Source organism: Amblyomma americanum, chromosome 9 (assembly GCF_052857255.1).
Source record: "Amblyomma americanum isolate KBUSLIRL-KWMA chromosome 9, ASM5285725v1, whole genome shotgun sequence".
In the NCBI taxonomy this organism is placed as follows: Eukaryota; Metazoa; Arthropoda; class Arachnida; order Ixodida; family Ixodidae; genus Amblyomma; species Amblyomma americanum.
Window position 1 is genome coordinate 41,098,087 of NC_135505.1, and position 14,082 is coordinate 41,112,168.

At 46.7% G+C, this 14,082-nt stretch overlaps 1 pseudogene; it reads right to left on the bottom strand.

The window, feature by feature from the left end:
• Positions 1–352: 352 nt before the first annotated feature.
• Positions 353–7,933, bottom strand: LOC144105076 (uncharacterized; annotated as a pseudogene).
• Between the last annotated feature and the right edge of the window lie 6,149 nt (positions 7,934–14,082).

Below are 14,082 nucleotides of genomic sequence, written 5' to 3' on the forward strand. Positions count from 1 at the left end.
TACAGCCTGCAACAGATTAGGGCTGGATGCTTCAATAAAAAAGTAAATAAAAAATATGCATTATGGCTGCGACACTAAGCTCACCTTTCTTATTCAGAGATATTCTGAGTCTTAGCGTGGTACTGGCTAGATCACAGGCTCGAACACAAAACAATCTTCACTACCGTAAAATACCGACCAAGTGCCCCCCATTACTCGAGAGATAACTGAACAAAAATAGGAGGGGGGGGGGGCGGGCTTCCTCGGTTCCGCACCTATATTCAAGATGGCGGCCACTAATATAATGACTCTGGTCTGCGCTCTTTTAGCAAAAGTTATTGACGAATGCTGTTTTTTTTATAACGGTATCTTTTTATTCACTCTCAAACCCATCGAGTGAGTCCTCGGAATCTGACCCGAAAATGAGGTATGCACACTCTTCCCTCAGCTCATCGCGTTCTTCAGAGATGTCTGCAAACCGACCATGCAGTTCGCCGCCCTCGCACCCGTCAAGCGCGTTCGTGATGCCACAGCCCTAGAACTAGCGTGGTACGTTTTCTTCTGGGACGGCAGCCCACACCTCACATACAAAATCAAGCACGTCATGCCGTGATGGTTTCCGCTGGTTTCCATTTGGCGCTCTCTCCCACTTCCGCATAAATGTCTCTCAGGCCCTCCGAAGACTGTCCTTGAACGGCTTGTTACACAACACGTCAGCAGGTTGAAGAAGACTGGTGCAAACGGCTGGCACGTACACAATGTCAGTGTAACATTAATGAATTGCGGCTTGGGTTTTGTGTATAGGCGCCTAATCCAACACTCGGAGCTGCCGTACGACGTCAGTATTTGGGCCCCATATCTTCATCAGCCACTCTTTAAACTTCTCTAACGTCGTCCAACCATTCTTTGAAACGGTCCCAAGGCAATTCGCTAAAGATGAAACAAAACACACTGCATTTAGCAAGAGCTGATAATCGATCACATTATCCGGTGGAAAAGTAGCAAGCCAGATCTAGTTCTCACCTGGTACACGAAGGCTCATGAAGGCTGTCGCTGGAATTTTTCCGCTTGGCTCCATCAAGATGACGAACGCTGGAAGCTTGTGCCCACAGCCACAGGCTGCTAAGGAAACTGTATATGTCCACCGGGCGCAGCCAATGCTGGCAATCTGGATAGTGCTTTCCCCCCAGAGGTTGTTCGTAGGATTCGCTGGAGTGTCCATTCGAACCATGGTTTGGTCCATATTCGCAATGTGGTAGAGAGTCAAGTCGTGGCATCGTCGTAGAGAGCCTATAGCAGCACGGAATGCTCTCGTCTCCTCCAAGCAGTCCTCGAGTTTCTTCTGGCTGTCATTCGTTGCTTGCCGCATAGAAACACCAAACCGTGCCTTCCGCCTCTTCAAATACATGCTGGAGGCCACAAAGTTACCAAGCTGCCGGTTATTCGCTAAACTCAAACCATCTTCAGAAAGCAGTCTGTTGCTGACGGCGCGTCCAGCACTTCTTCCGCGCTCCAGAAATTCAAAAAGCGCGCCGTCTACTGCCTCGCTTAAAACAGGGGCTCCTTTTGCTAACCTGCGCCGTACCTTAGACTTTCCGGTGTTCTGTTGTAGAAGAACTTCGCCGTTCTTGTCCCATTCCCGTACGCTCTTGCGGTGCAGCTTGAACACTCGAGATGTTCGAAGCACATTATTTCCATTCAACCTGTGCCACTCGATGACCTCGATTGTCTTTTGCACTGTGCAGAAATGCACAGCACAGGCAGAAACACGACTGACCTCATGCCGACAAACAACAAAATGGCGACGTAGGCAGCTCACGTGGTTCTTGTTTACTATTGGATTGGATTGACATAGATTAACTTGGATCGATAAACATCTCTCGCTACAAATAAAAACTTTCAGAAAGATGCTCCTTTCGGAACCGAGGGAGGGCGCTTGATTGGTAGTTAAAAGCTGAAATTTGCGGATACAGTGGATGGGGCACTTACACGACTGGGGGCGCTTGCTCGGTATTGTACGGCAAGTGTTCATGGCTACAAATAATAAGCAGCATTAAAATAAGGCCCGATAACGCAAAGGTATGCGGCATGCATCGCAATAAATATTCATGACAAAGTGCACCTATTAGCAATATTTGCGCTGCCATTTTGATAACACCGTAAGAATCTAACTTCAACAACAGATTTCATATTGATATCAGAGACAAGAAGCAGTACTGAATGTGATTGTGCACGACAACGTCCCTATACAGCTCGGCACTTTTGCTGACACTTAAGTTAGGGAACTAAAGAATTATCAAACACAACACCGGGGATCATTTAGACCAAAAACTGGAGCGTCTGCGATAGCAGCCACTAGAACGCGATCAATTACGCCTGCAGAAATATTCCATTTACGCGCGAATGCAACGACAACAAACATCAGTCCCCTAAAAAGGCAGTAAGACAACATAAAATGTCAGAGAGTATTAAAGCGCAAATATACCCCAGAGCACACACTTCCAAACAGAGTAATACTATTACGAAACCAAACATGGGTTAGTGAAGTTACGAAAATCGAAAACGCCATCCAGCAATAATTTGTGAACACCAAAAAGGCAATAATACAGAAACCATAATGGCATGAATTCAAAGCAAACAGAACTGCATCAAAAGTCGGTCTTCGCTAAACTACGGGAGCCTTGCGCGCTCTAGGGTCTAGTGCACAGACGCCATCTACTAATTCCGAGTAACAATGCTACCCAGCGAAGGATACATTATACAATTTGTCGTGCGGAGCTGTTGTCTCCAATGAAAATCGAGGCCTGTACCTGTCCTGTCCTTGAGCATTGTCTGCAACATTGCACAAAGCGTGAACACTTTACGCCATACTTCCATTTCTTGGATTAGACGCTCAGAACGACAAGGATGCGAGGTGCTGAAGGTTTCCAATTCAGGTATACTAATAAAACGGCTCGGGTGCGTTAGCTTGCTCGTGAAAAGCGTTTCTTCGTTGCTCAATTCTGAAAATAGCCGCACGTGGCTGAAATGCGGGCAAGAACTGGCCACGTATTGAGGAGAGTGCACTGTGCGTTTCTCTCTAAAACATGCACACTCCATCAGAGTGTGCTGTCCAGCATTCTGGCACCGTTCCCCTGGTCTCCGCACCTGATCTGACATGCGTCAGATATAAAGGCGGATAGTCCTCAAACGGCGCAGGGCTTCGACATTCTTTCTACTCTGCGAGAATAATATCTATGCCAGCGAAGAAAATTCCACGCAGCTGTTTGTTGTGTTTTTATTTATTTCATTCATGACGGCTTTGATACCAAAGCACTGCTGCACTGCCTTTTTTTTCGGGACCTCAGACGGCTCCATCTTCGTTCTTTGTCGTTGCGTTGGGATTCGTATTTTTCAATGGAAGCGCGGAGGAAGCGCGCGTACATGGCGTCACTGATTTTGGACGGTATATAAGCCTTTATGAAAGTGCGTACTGTGCAAGTGCTAGAGGCGGCTTCACGTTCTACTTTCGTATTTCTCCATTTGGCTGTGTTTCGGTAACCTGTTCCGGAGCTCCATGCAATGTGGTGCGAGTTTGTCCTACTGCTGCGTCTTTAGTTGTGTGTTGAGGTTTTCCTTTACGGAAAACCTCTTTCTGCAGCGACGACACACAAATGACGAAGACCTTCGAAAAGCAGAGAGTTTCTCTTTGCAGTGGCGCCTGAGGCAACAATCTCGTAAAATTTCACAAGTCATGGTTAGGTGGCTTGAACCACCGCCCGATTTAAAGGGTTCAGCCGTATCCATCCATCCTTCCGTCCGTCCGTCCGTCCGTCCGTCCGTCCGTCCGTCCATCCATCCATCCATCCATCCATCCATCCATCCATCCATCCATCCATCCATCCATCCATCCATACATCGGGTGAAGCGAAGCTCGCAGCCGCCGCACCCTTAAGGATTCTTCCCTGAGTGCACCCTCTCGCGGTTGATCTGGTGCTGCCGCTGTATGAAGCTTCTCACGCATCCGTTGTACCGTAAGGGCCGCTTGCCCGTGTGGGTCAGTGCGTGCACGTTGAAGTGGCCTCTGGCAGAGAAAGACAACAGAAGGAAGAGAAGTTACGCACTGAGCAAGACATTATCGCCCGCTCAGAGGAGGAAGACCGAAATAATGATTTAATCGTACAAACATCACACGATACAGTTCAACTGCATATATTAGCGTTAAAATGGCTGCTAAAGAAGGGTATTGCAGCCAGATGGACCAGAGGTCACTGCCTTGATGCAGCATTATGGAGCTTTGATCGGCGCTTAAAAACGCATTCCTCTTATTTGTTGCTTTATGTATGAGATAAAATTACAAAGTAAGGTACACACATGCATTGATGCTTTGAAACCGATAAAATATGTCGCGCGCTCAATTTTGGTGCCGAGTACTGTACTGCCCAGCGACAGGGAAAGCGAACAAGGGAGCACACTATTCGCCGATTTACTTTCATGTGCCGCGACGCTGGTGGTTCAATCGTTTTTAGGCAGGGGGCTCTACTCCTCCAATCGTTTCTTGTCAGGTCTCCCCAATAGTGCTGGTTAATGCGTTTCCGTAACGACGTGAGCTGTCGCGGAAGTAAAACCGCGGTTTGAATAACAAATTCCACTTGAAAGAAGAGAAAAAGTACGACAGCTTCCTCGTAAAATGCGAACACATGCAATCAGATTTAACAGCGCAATTGCCTCTTGAACAAACAGGAGAACCATTTCCTCCTCTCCCTGCTTAGAGAAGCGAAATGCTTGAAAACGATTAGAACTGCGGCTGTATTTAAACGAAGCCTGTGCCAAAGAGCGCCAAACTTTATGTGATGTTCGTTTCTGTCTCGTAACCATGGTTGCGGACCTATACAAAAAATAAATACGAAACTGCAAAGCGCGTGTGCGATATCAGTGCACGTTAAAGATCCCCAGGTGGTCGAAATTATTCCGGAGCCCTCCACTACGGCACCCCTTTCTTCCTTTCGTCTTTCACTCCCTCCCTTATCCCTTCCCTTACGGCGCGGTTCAGGTGTCCAACGATATACGAGACAGATACTGCGCCATTTCCTTTCCCCATAAACCAATTATTATTAAAGCGCAGTCTAACTTCGACTTGTTATCGGAGGAGTAAGGGCACAAGTTGCAGCGGTGCTTTCCTAGAAGCCTTAGCCGATGCTCGCTCAGCCGGAGCTCTTTCAAAACTTCTTTTTTAGACAACAGGCTGCCGTGTGTGACGCGGATGAGCACCGTAGGTGGAGCGGCTGAACTGTTTAACTGTTTCCATGCTCGAAGAGCAAACGAATTCCAATACGAAGTTCTAACACACTGATAGATATTTGAGTGCTCTTCCATCGCAGTCTGCACTCTTCTTGGCCAATCATCCAAGGCGCGCTTAGCATGGCAGAAGGCGCACAACTGTTGTCGGCACTGTCGCACTGCTGTCTTTATAATTTTACCGTTGTCTCTATCAAGTTACTGCCAAAACTTCACACGTCTAATAGAAAAAAGGACAACAGATGGTCGTGGTACTTTGACATGTCTGCAATTTCCAATCTTTCAGAGTCATTTTTACCCATTTTCAGTTAAAAATTCTTTCGAGGCATGAAAAGTTTATGCCGTTTTGTGTTACGCTGTGTATTGCATTATCACTATCGCGACAGCTACTGTAACGCCTCAGCACTCCAAGTTACGGTGTAAATAAAACTAACATAAAAGCATATTATTTGCTGAAATTTTAATATTCATCAGCCCATATCAGTTTTGTAATAGGTAAAGTTATCTTTGCAAAGAAGATTTCTGCACGTTTAGACGTGGCAAAATTATTGGGATACCGCTTAAAAGTTCTCATTTTAAAATGAACATAATAAGAAATCAGCACTCCCAAACATCGTTTTCATTGCTGGCGGCTAGAAAGCGCGCCTCGGGCTGAGCCTGCTGCCTCCAGCTGCCTGTCTTGTACTGGTGGGAAATGAGTCCAGCGCGTGTCGGCCGCCGTGACCAATCAATCAATCCACTATTAAGTTGGTTTAGGTGCCACAATAACCACATCCAACGCTGCACTAGAACTCTGCAGTCGCAAGGTTTCCGTTCCTAATGCAGAGACTAGCTCCCAGCCCCCAGCCCCGTTTCCACCTGTCCCCTGTTGTAGCGCCTTACGTCAAGAAGACCCCGCTATCTTCAGTGGCATCTGGGACCAAGTTATGGAGGAAAGGTTTTCAGCCTTCGAATGCATGAGCCGGCACAACAAATAGGATGAGGCCAGTTTTTTTCGGTTTGGTGATTCAGATCGTAATCTTACTTACGGCAGGCAGTCACCGCCCTATTTCCTTACCACTTCCAGTACCTCGCTACATGTCCCGAGACTGATGAACATTCCGTTAGTTTTCTGCATAGTAATTTTAGCCTCACCGCTCTGCTTGTCTAACGCATTATCATGCCTTTCGGTTAATCGAGAAAATGAGTTACCAAGCCAATGTGATCAGCAAAGCTCAGATTACTAAGTCGTTCTGCGCTGACTCTTATCGTAAACTGTTTATAATAATAAATATTAATATTAATAATTGGTTTGGGGGGAAGTAAATGACGCAATATCTGCCTCATATCTTTGGACACCTGAACCGCGCCATAAGAAAAGAGATAAAGGATGCACAAAAACTTTACTATGCTCAACTACTTCCGCCCAAAAAAGTCTGCGATGCACTTCTGCACTCTCCTGCCCTCAATTTCACTGACCAGCCCTGACCTAAACGCGTAAAACCGTGCAGCAGTTTCTTCGCTCACATTGCAGGCACCGACGGTGCGGCGCAGAACATCAAGAGTGTGAAAGCTTTCTGCCAGTGATGGCTGTGTGTCTGATGCATCGGCATCTTTACTATCACTGTCAGGCTCCTTGAGTTCATCTCCGTCTGCTTCATTGATTACCTCTTCGGTGGTTCTTAACCTGCATGTAGCAGCATCGTCATCCACGGTTATGAAGTCGTGAGACGAAACCTTGAGCTATGAGACTGTCCCAGCCTTCAATTGTGAAATCCTCACGGGGCTTTTGATTACCTCCTGTCGGAGAGAGATCAGGTTCCATGTTGAATTCAAATTTTTCAGAACAATTCGAGATTGTGCCTGCAGTCACATTGTCCCAAGACAGGGCCAAGAAGTGCACTTCATCTAACAGACTTATCCTCAAATGCACAACTTTGTGCTGTATTTTCGACAAAAGACGCCTCACTAAAAGTCCTTTAAAGTGATGCTTAACGCTGCGAATGATTCCAGCGTCTAGTGGCTGCAGACGGTTGTTAGTGTTTGCTAGCAGAAAACTGTGAAGTTGTTGAAAGTCATTTGCTTTGGGTGGGCAGAACACTGGTCGACAAAAGCAAATTCCTTCGATTTTTTATTCCAATTTACGGTCCCGGTTTGTGAGCAACTCACGAAATGAATCTGCAATCATTCAGGCCTTTCGGTTCCCTCTGTACAAAACAGGCAAACGTCCTGCCGATTGCAAACACCTCTGCTGCTTGGACTTCCCGATGACAGTAAACTGCAGCTTCTCTAAGCCTTCAGCGTTGCAGCAAAAAAGCACTGCCACTCGTTCCTTGCCTTTCTGGCCGCCCTGGCATGCCTGGCCTTTCACGCACAATGTCCTCTCCGGTTGCAGATTGAAGAAGAGGCCCGCCTCGTCGGCATTAAATTTGTCGCGCGGCGCGTACTCCGAAATCAGAGCTGGCAGCGTGTTCAGCCTGTAGTCGACAGCTGACTCGTTCTTCACCAGAGACGACACAAGTCCGTGCCTCTCTTTAAATCGATGCATCCACCCTTCAGAAACTTGGAAACCTCCGATTTCAAGAGAAAGCGCGATTTTGTCAGCTTTTTCTCGCAGTACCTTGCTGTCCACGTCGATGCCAGCCGCTGTGACTTCCCGAGACCATGTCAGCAGGACCTCTTCTAGCTTAACATACATCGCCGTCTTTGCCTGCTTGATGGTGACACCGATGTTCTGAGCGTTCTTCAAAAAACATCTCGCTGCCCAATAATGGTGCAGTGTTGACGGTGCCAGCCCTAACTGTTTTGCCAAGTCGACACGTTTCTTCGCTCGCTTTTCATCAACCTTCCTGACCATATCAAGCTTCTCCTTAAAAGAAAGTGCCTCAAGCTTCTGAAACAAGTCAAGAGTGAACGCTTGCACCGTTTACGTCTTTGTTACGTTTGGGCAGACCACGTTGAACTCGGCGAAACGCACATGGCAGCGAAGAACGAGGGAAATGGACGGGCGCAGCCAGTGGCAGCGTGCTCCTGGCCAGCCCCCAGCAGCTGCGATACAACTTTTTCGGTGGGTGACGTAGCCCTGTCAGGCACGTGGCCCACCTTGACTCGCCGGGTTGCTACAGGCAACGCGTTGTAGCTCGTGCCCTTCGACACCTGTGAAAGGGAGGCGGGGGTAGAGAAGGCCAGCGGTGGGAACGTGCGCGGGTGGCGGGTCGCGCGTTCGTATCATCCGGGCCGGATTGCAAATTTGTTTGTGTAACCCCAAATCGTAACGCATTTTGTACAATGTAGACCGTCCGAGACACTTTTGAAATTTGTATTATCCCTAAATTCAGATCAATCATATATGTGTCATCGAGATTCTGCTGTATCTTTCTTTTATTTGTATTTTAACGTTTTGCAAAGACGCAGGCAAGCCCAGTTATTGATTCGTTGGCTGTTAGATTTTGGGTTGCCGTTTGCTCCTTATTCATTTTGAGTTCTCTCCAGAAACGCATTTCAAATGTCGCCTTTACGACCTCTATGTCTCGGCGTCATCCTTGTACTTAAAAACAACCGAAAAAAAAGAATGTCTGTGGATGAGGCTAAACAAAAAGCGTGTATGCGACAGTGAGAAAGTATTGCATGCCAAAGAATTTTTAGTGATTATAAATAATTTATTCCTGGACGCGTTCTAACCACCAAAAACGCTAATTTAATCATACACGTTACATTAACACTCTGTACTGCAGCCAGCTGAAGCGCGACATCTTCAGATGTCGCTTTAGCTGCGTGTTGCTCACAGCTAGAAGATGCTGCAGCGATAATTCAATACGATAAACGCGTGAGCACTTCAACGCAATTTCTATTTTACTTCAATATCCTGAAACACTTTCTTTTCTCTACACTAAAATATGCTCACAATATGATGCTGAATATATCTAGCGGATTAGATGTATCGAAGTATACGAACGCCTCTTCATACGGGGGGACAGCACCGTCACTTCGTCACGCCTAGCGCACCCAACCTTCATAGCAATAAAACGAAGGCAGCAGATATCAAAGTGATTGTTACTTTGACAGCAATCGAATAGAAGAACTGATAAGATCGCACTTGACAATGCTAGTAAGTGCAGTTTCAGCTGAACAGAGAGTACCGAGCGGGCACCGCAAACGATGCCGGCAGGTCTCCAGTACACGCTTGTCGGCTTCTCCCAAGACCTAGACTGCAAGCCACTGCACTTCGTCGTGCCTGTCCCCGTGAACAGGACTTGCAGCGCATGTGGCCTTGTGCGTAGGAGGACCGCTCTGCTCCCCTGCTTGCACCTGCTATGCGAGCCGTGTACCAAGAATTGCGGGGAAGATGGCGAATGCTCCTGTCCTCTGGATCGGCGGGAGTTTCACAAAGAAGGTATCGAATAGAAGGAGTCGGCAACTGACGTTCTACTCCGTACACAGGGAGGCCATCTAACAAGATGCCGCGAGGGTTTCTGGAGGGTAACTTGAAGTGTAGTCTGTGTTCTGTGGCGTAGCAGAAAGTACCACTCTCGCCTGTGGACCAAACAGACCGGTTGCCAGCCGGGCCGAAGTAACAAGAGGCATGCTGATCAAAGGGTATCGATGGCAGTTCCCAGGAAGGCAAAAACAAGACTCGTGACCTGTGCTTTTGGTATCCCTTATGAGCCACACACTATAGTCATGTCGGACCAACTCGGCCGGACGGTTCAAACCCAGCCGCGGCGGTCGAATTTTGATGAAGGCGAAATTCTAGAATCCTGTGTGCTGTGCGACGTCAGGGCTCGAAAAAGAACCGCAGGTGATCCAAATTTCCAGAGTCCTTCACCACGGCACCTCCCACAGCCCGAGTGGCTATGAGACGTGAAATTCCCATAAACCCTAAGCAAATCATCAGGCCCACATGTTTATGAATCTGCGGTGGCTCTTGAGAACGGCATGTGTCGTATAGTGCAGGCGTGCCTGGTAGTCAGCCAAAACGACCGTGTGTCTTACTACTACAGCTGTCAGCAGTAAATAGTTTTTTTGTGCCATAAGAGGACGAACATTGTATGCGTCATGGAGATTTCACGACGGTCAGCATCTGAACAGGTTCATGGATGCACAGGAGAAGCAAAGGTGCAGAGCAGGGAATGATTAACCTTAGAGCCCCCCTCAGAATTCGCGTGAACCCGCCATACAGCATCCTGGCATGGCTCGCATTTTTAAGTGCAGGCTTTCATTTAATTAACTCATTCATCAGACGCTTGTTCAAGGTCATAGAAAAGTGAGCTAATCGGCAAACTAGCCCAGAAATTGGAAGCATATTTATTGGTCACCTGGCAATTTTTTTTTTACTGCCATTTTAGCTTATTGTCATATTCTCGTAGATTTTGTAAAACAGCACTATGCGTAGAATGAAGTAAGAGCAATAAACGTACAGATAAATATCAATTTCCCATCAGCATCGAAGGCACGCATGTTACACGGCTAGCTTCATAAAAGCTGTTCTGAGTTTGAACTTTTTTGGCGCCTCTTATTATTTCAAAGCTGAGAAAATATTTTGGCATATAGTGTACCGAGTTGTTAAGAAAACCGATTTCATTCTTTTATAAAGCTAATTAACTCTTTGTCAAGTGGGCTGAGATTTTCGTATTCCCAAATTGCACAATCAGATCAGTGGGACAACGTAACAAAGGAATACCAAGGTGTGAAGGAGAAATACTAAAAACCTATGCCAAAAATCGGAACACATGTTTCCCGCCCAACGTGCTTACTTTACGCAAAAGCAAAAAGCAGCGTCGTTGCCGATTACTTTTCTGGGGGGGGGGAGGCATTGGCAGAGATGCTCACATACTGGCACCCTTCCTGGTTTGCTCTGAACTCCGTAGTGGTACTCAGCAGCTGTTGAGCTTTTTCGCTCGCGAGACTTCACTCGAGGCCAATTTATAGAACGGTCATTAGCCTGTACGACTCACCTTTTATCTCAGGTGAGGAGCTCGTCTTGCTTCCTGAGCTGAGGTAATCATTGATGAGAGCCATTTAATTTTAGAACCGTCTTTACCGCCCTTTAGTAATGGGGTGCCCAGACCGATGAGGATCCGCTTATACGAATTTGGTGTGTAATATGTGGGTACAATGATAGAAGTATATTTGCGAAATAAAAAAAAGCAGAAAGCACGCATGGAATCTTGTATTTACTTCGAGGAATGAGTGCATATCTACGTTGCTTGTCCATTTTGCGTGTGTTGCTGCAAGCATATACTGTACAGTTGTCATCACGGCCATGGACGGATGGACGGATAGACTGATGGACTGATGGAAGGACGGATGGACGGACGGATGGATGGATGGATAAGGCTGAATCCTTTGAATCGGGTAGTGGTTCAAGCCACCTAGCCATCACTTACGAAATTTTACTTTTGTTTTTATTTTAGCCACCAATCAGATAGCCTTCGCGTGGTTACTTCTACCCGCTTGAGGTCCCCAAACCCCAATGCCTTCGATAAATCAGACCAGCTGCTTTCCACTGAAGGGTGAAGCCCTTTACAGAAGAGTATCAAGTGTTCAGCGGTTTCCTCCTCCTCTCCTCACGTAACGCGCAACGGGCCTATTTGGTTGTGCCTGACTCTTTACGTCTTGGTCAGCTCTATATGTATTTGGTCAAAACCAAGAAGGAAATTATGAAGGCCTTCTAAACCACGAAAAATGCGGTCAAAAGTGCGAGCATGCTGTCTAATGTATTTTCAGATAAAGAACAAGCGTTTTTTAATGCCAACAATCCGCTTCGTCACTTTTAGTCCTGCCCATCCTCACCGTTCCCTTTCCTGTTGTTACTTGTTGCTTCCATCCTTCACGCCCGTTCGCTTTTAGCTGAGTTTTAGATTCGATTGAATGGTTTGCACCCTTGGCCCTTTTCACTACTGTTTCTTGCTGGCACCATTCCTCGTATCCATATTTAAAGTATTTTTATGTATTTGTCCTTCTTGGAATTTATGACGTGCACTATCGCCCTGTGGTGTAGAATTTATTCTAGATCATGCTAACATGCACACCGTAGCATCTCGTGGGATTCTTTCAATTCTAACGTTCAGTCGCGCTATTTCTAGCGCAATATCACGCTGTGTAGTTCATTAACGCGACAGCTTTAACGCTCCCGTTTTGCAAACAAAATCTGGCGTTGTCGTCGTTGCCATCGCCTTCGTCGACTGCGTTGCGAGGAAAACACCTCCGAATAATAAATCTAGGTGGACCTCCTAGGACACGTCAACTTGTGGAGTCATCACATCCCGCCCACCGGATTGCGAGAAAATTGCCCACCGTGGCAGATGGCATTTAAATTAATGATTGATCAAGAGAAGTTACTCGGGAATAACAACCTTGGTGGTACAAGGCCCACCGCTGGGAGAATCTGCAGTCGCAAGGCAGTGGCGCATCGCCTAATCGCTGCACGACTGCGCCAGGAGTAGCCCGAAGACTCCCAGGAATCTACGAATATAGCGAATGAGCTGTTTAGTATACATGGGCATTACTTATATATGCGCATCATTTTAAGTTAAGCTAGACAACTAGATGAGGCTGTCGTATCCCCTCAAACAACTTTATTTCATGCGCCCACCTTATTTTCTGTCTTTTTTCTTGGAATGCACTCCGTTACCCTTAATCGTGATTGGCTATCTTGCCTTCACATTACATGCCCTGTCCAAGTCTATTTCTTCCTCTTGATTTCGACTAGGATGTCATTCATCATTATTTAGTAACGTCCTTTATTATATGAAAGCTACCGCAATCACTACCTATTAGTAGTTTTTAGTTTTTTGAATAATATTTTTGTTTGATTGCTTGTATGATCATACATTACTCTCTTAAGGTCTACTGTTGACGGCTTGTGAAATCATGGTGACGTCATGCCGTTTCTTCGTCTACGCCGCCAGGTATCTTAGCTGCTGAGCCATATAATGTTTCTTTATTAAAATTCATCCTGGTTCGCTAAACAAGGCAGGGGCCACTGCCACTCCGGGCCAGATGCTCTATCAGTGAAACCAACCGCGACTGTAGCCACAGGGCAGAGAATGGCCGAAATAATTATTTCGAACTCACAACTGGTGTTAATGAAAAATGATTTTCGAAGAAAAAAAAATGGCGCAGTAATTATCTCACATCTCGGTGGGCACCTGAACGTTGCCGTAAGGGAAGGGATAAATTAAGGAGTGAGAGAATAACAGAAGGGTTCAAGGAAGTTTGGCGTCCCAAATGTTCTCGGAATATGAGGTACAAAGCAGTGGAGGGCTCCAGAAATTTCGACCTCCTGGTGTTCTTTAACGTGCACAGATATTGCACAGTACAAGGGCCTCTAGAATTTCTCCTCCATCGAAATTCGACCACCGTGGGGAGGATCGCACCTGCGTCTTTCGGGTCAGCAGTCGAGCGCGATAACCACTGAACCCCCACGGCGGCGAAGAGGAGGTGCCGTAGTTGTGGTCTGCGGGATAATTTCGACCACCTGGTGATCTTTTTTCCAGTGATATCGCACAGCATACGGGCACATTTTGTGTATCGCCTCCATCGAAAGGCGACCAACGCGGCCGGATTCGAACACGGGACTTGCAGTTGAGCAGCCGAACGCGTAACCATTGATCTATTGCGGAGGCTAACTGGTGTCATTTTAATCAGTCATTTTAAATTAAGGCACTCATAATTCAAAATAAGTGCTTTATCTCTACATGTACAGCGACTTCCTCTAACAGTAGTACTGGATTTCAAATACCTCAACACCTGGGCTCTCAGCAATGTCGTACATTAGATCAGCAATTTATCGAACAACGAAATGCGAATGCGCTATTGATGAGTTGACGTCCCGGTGGAGCTCAG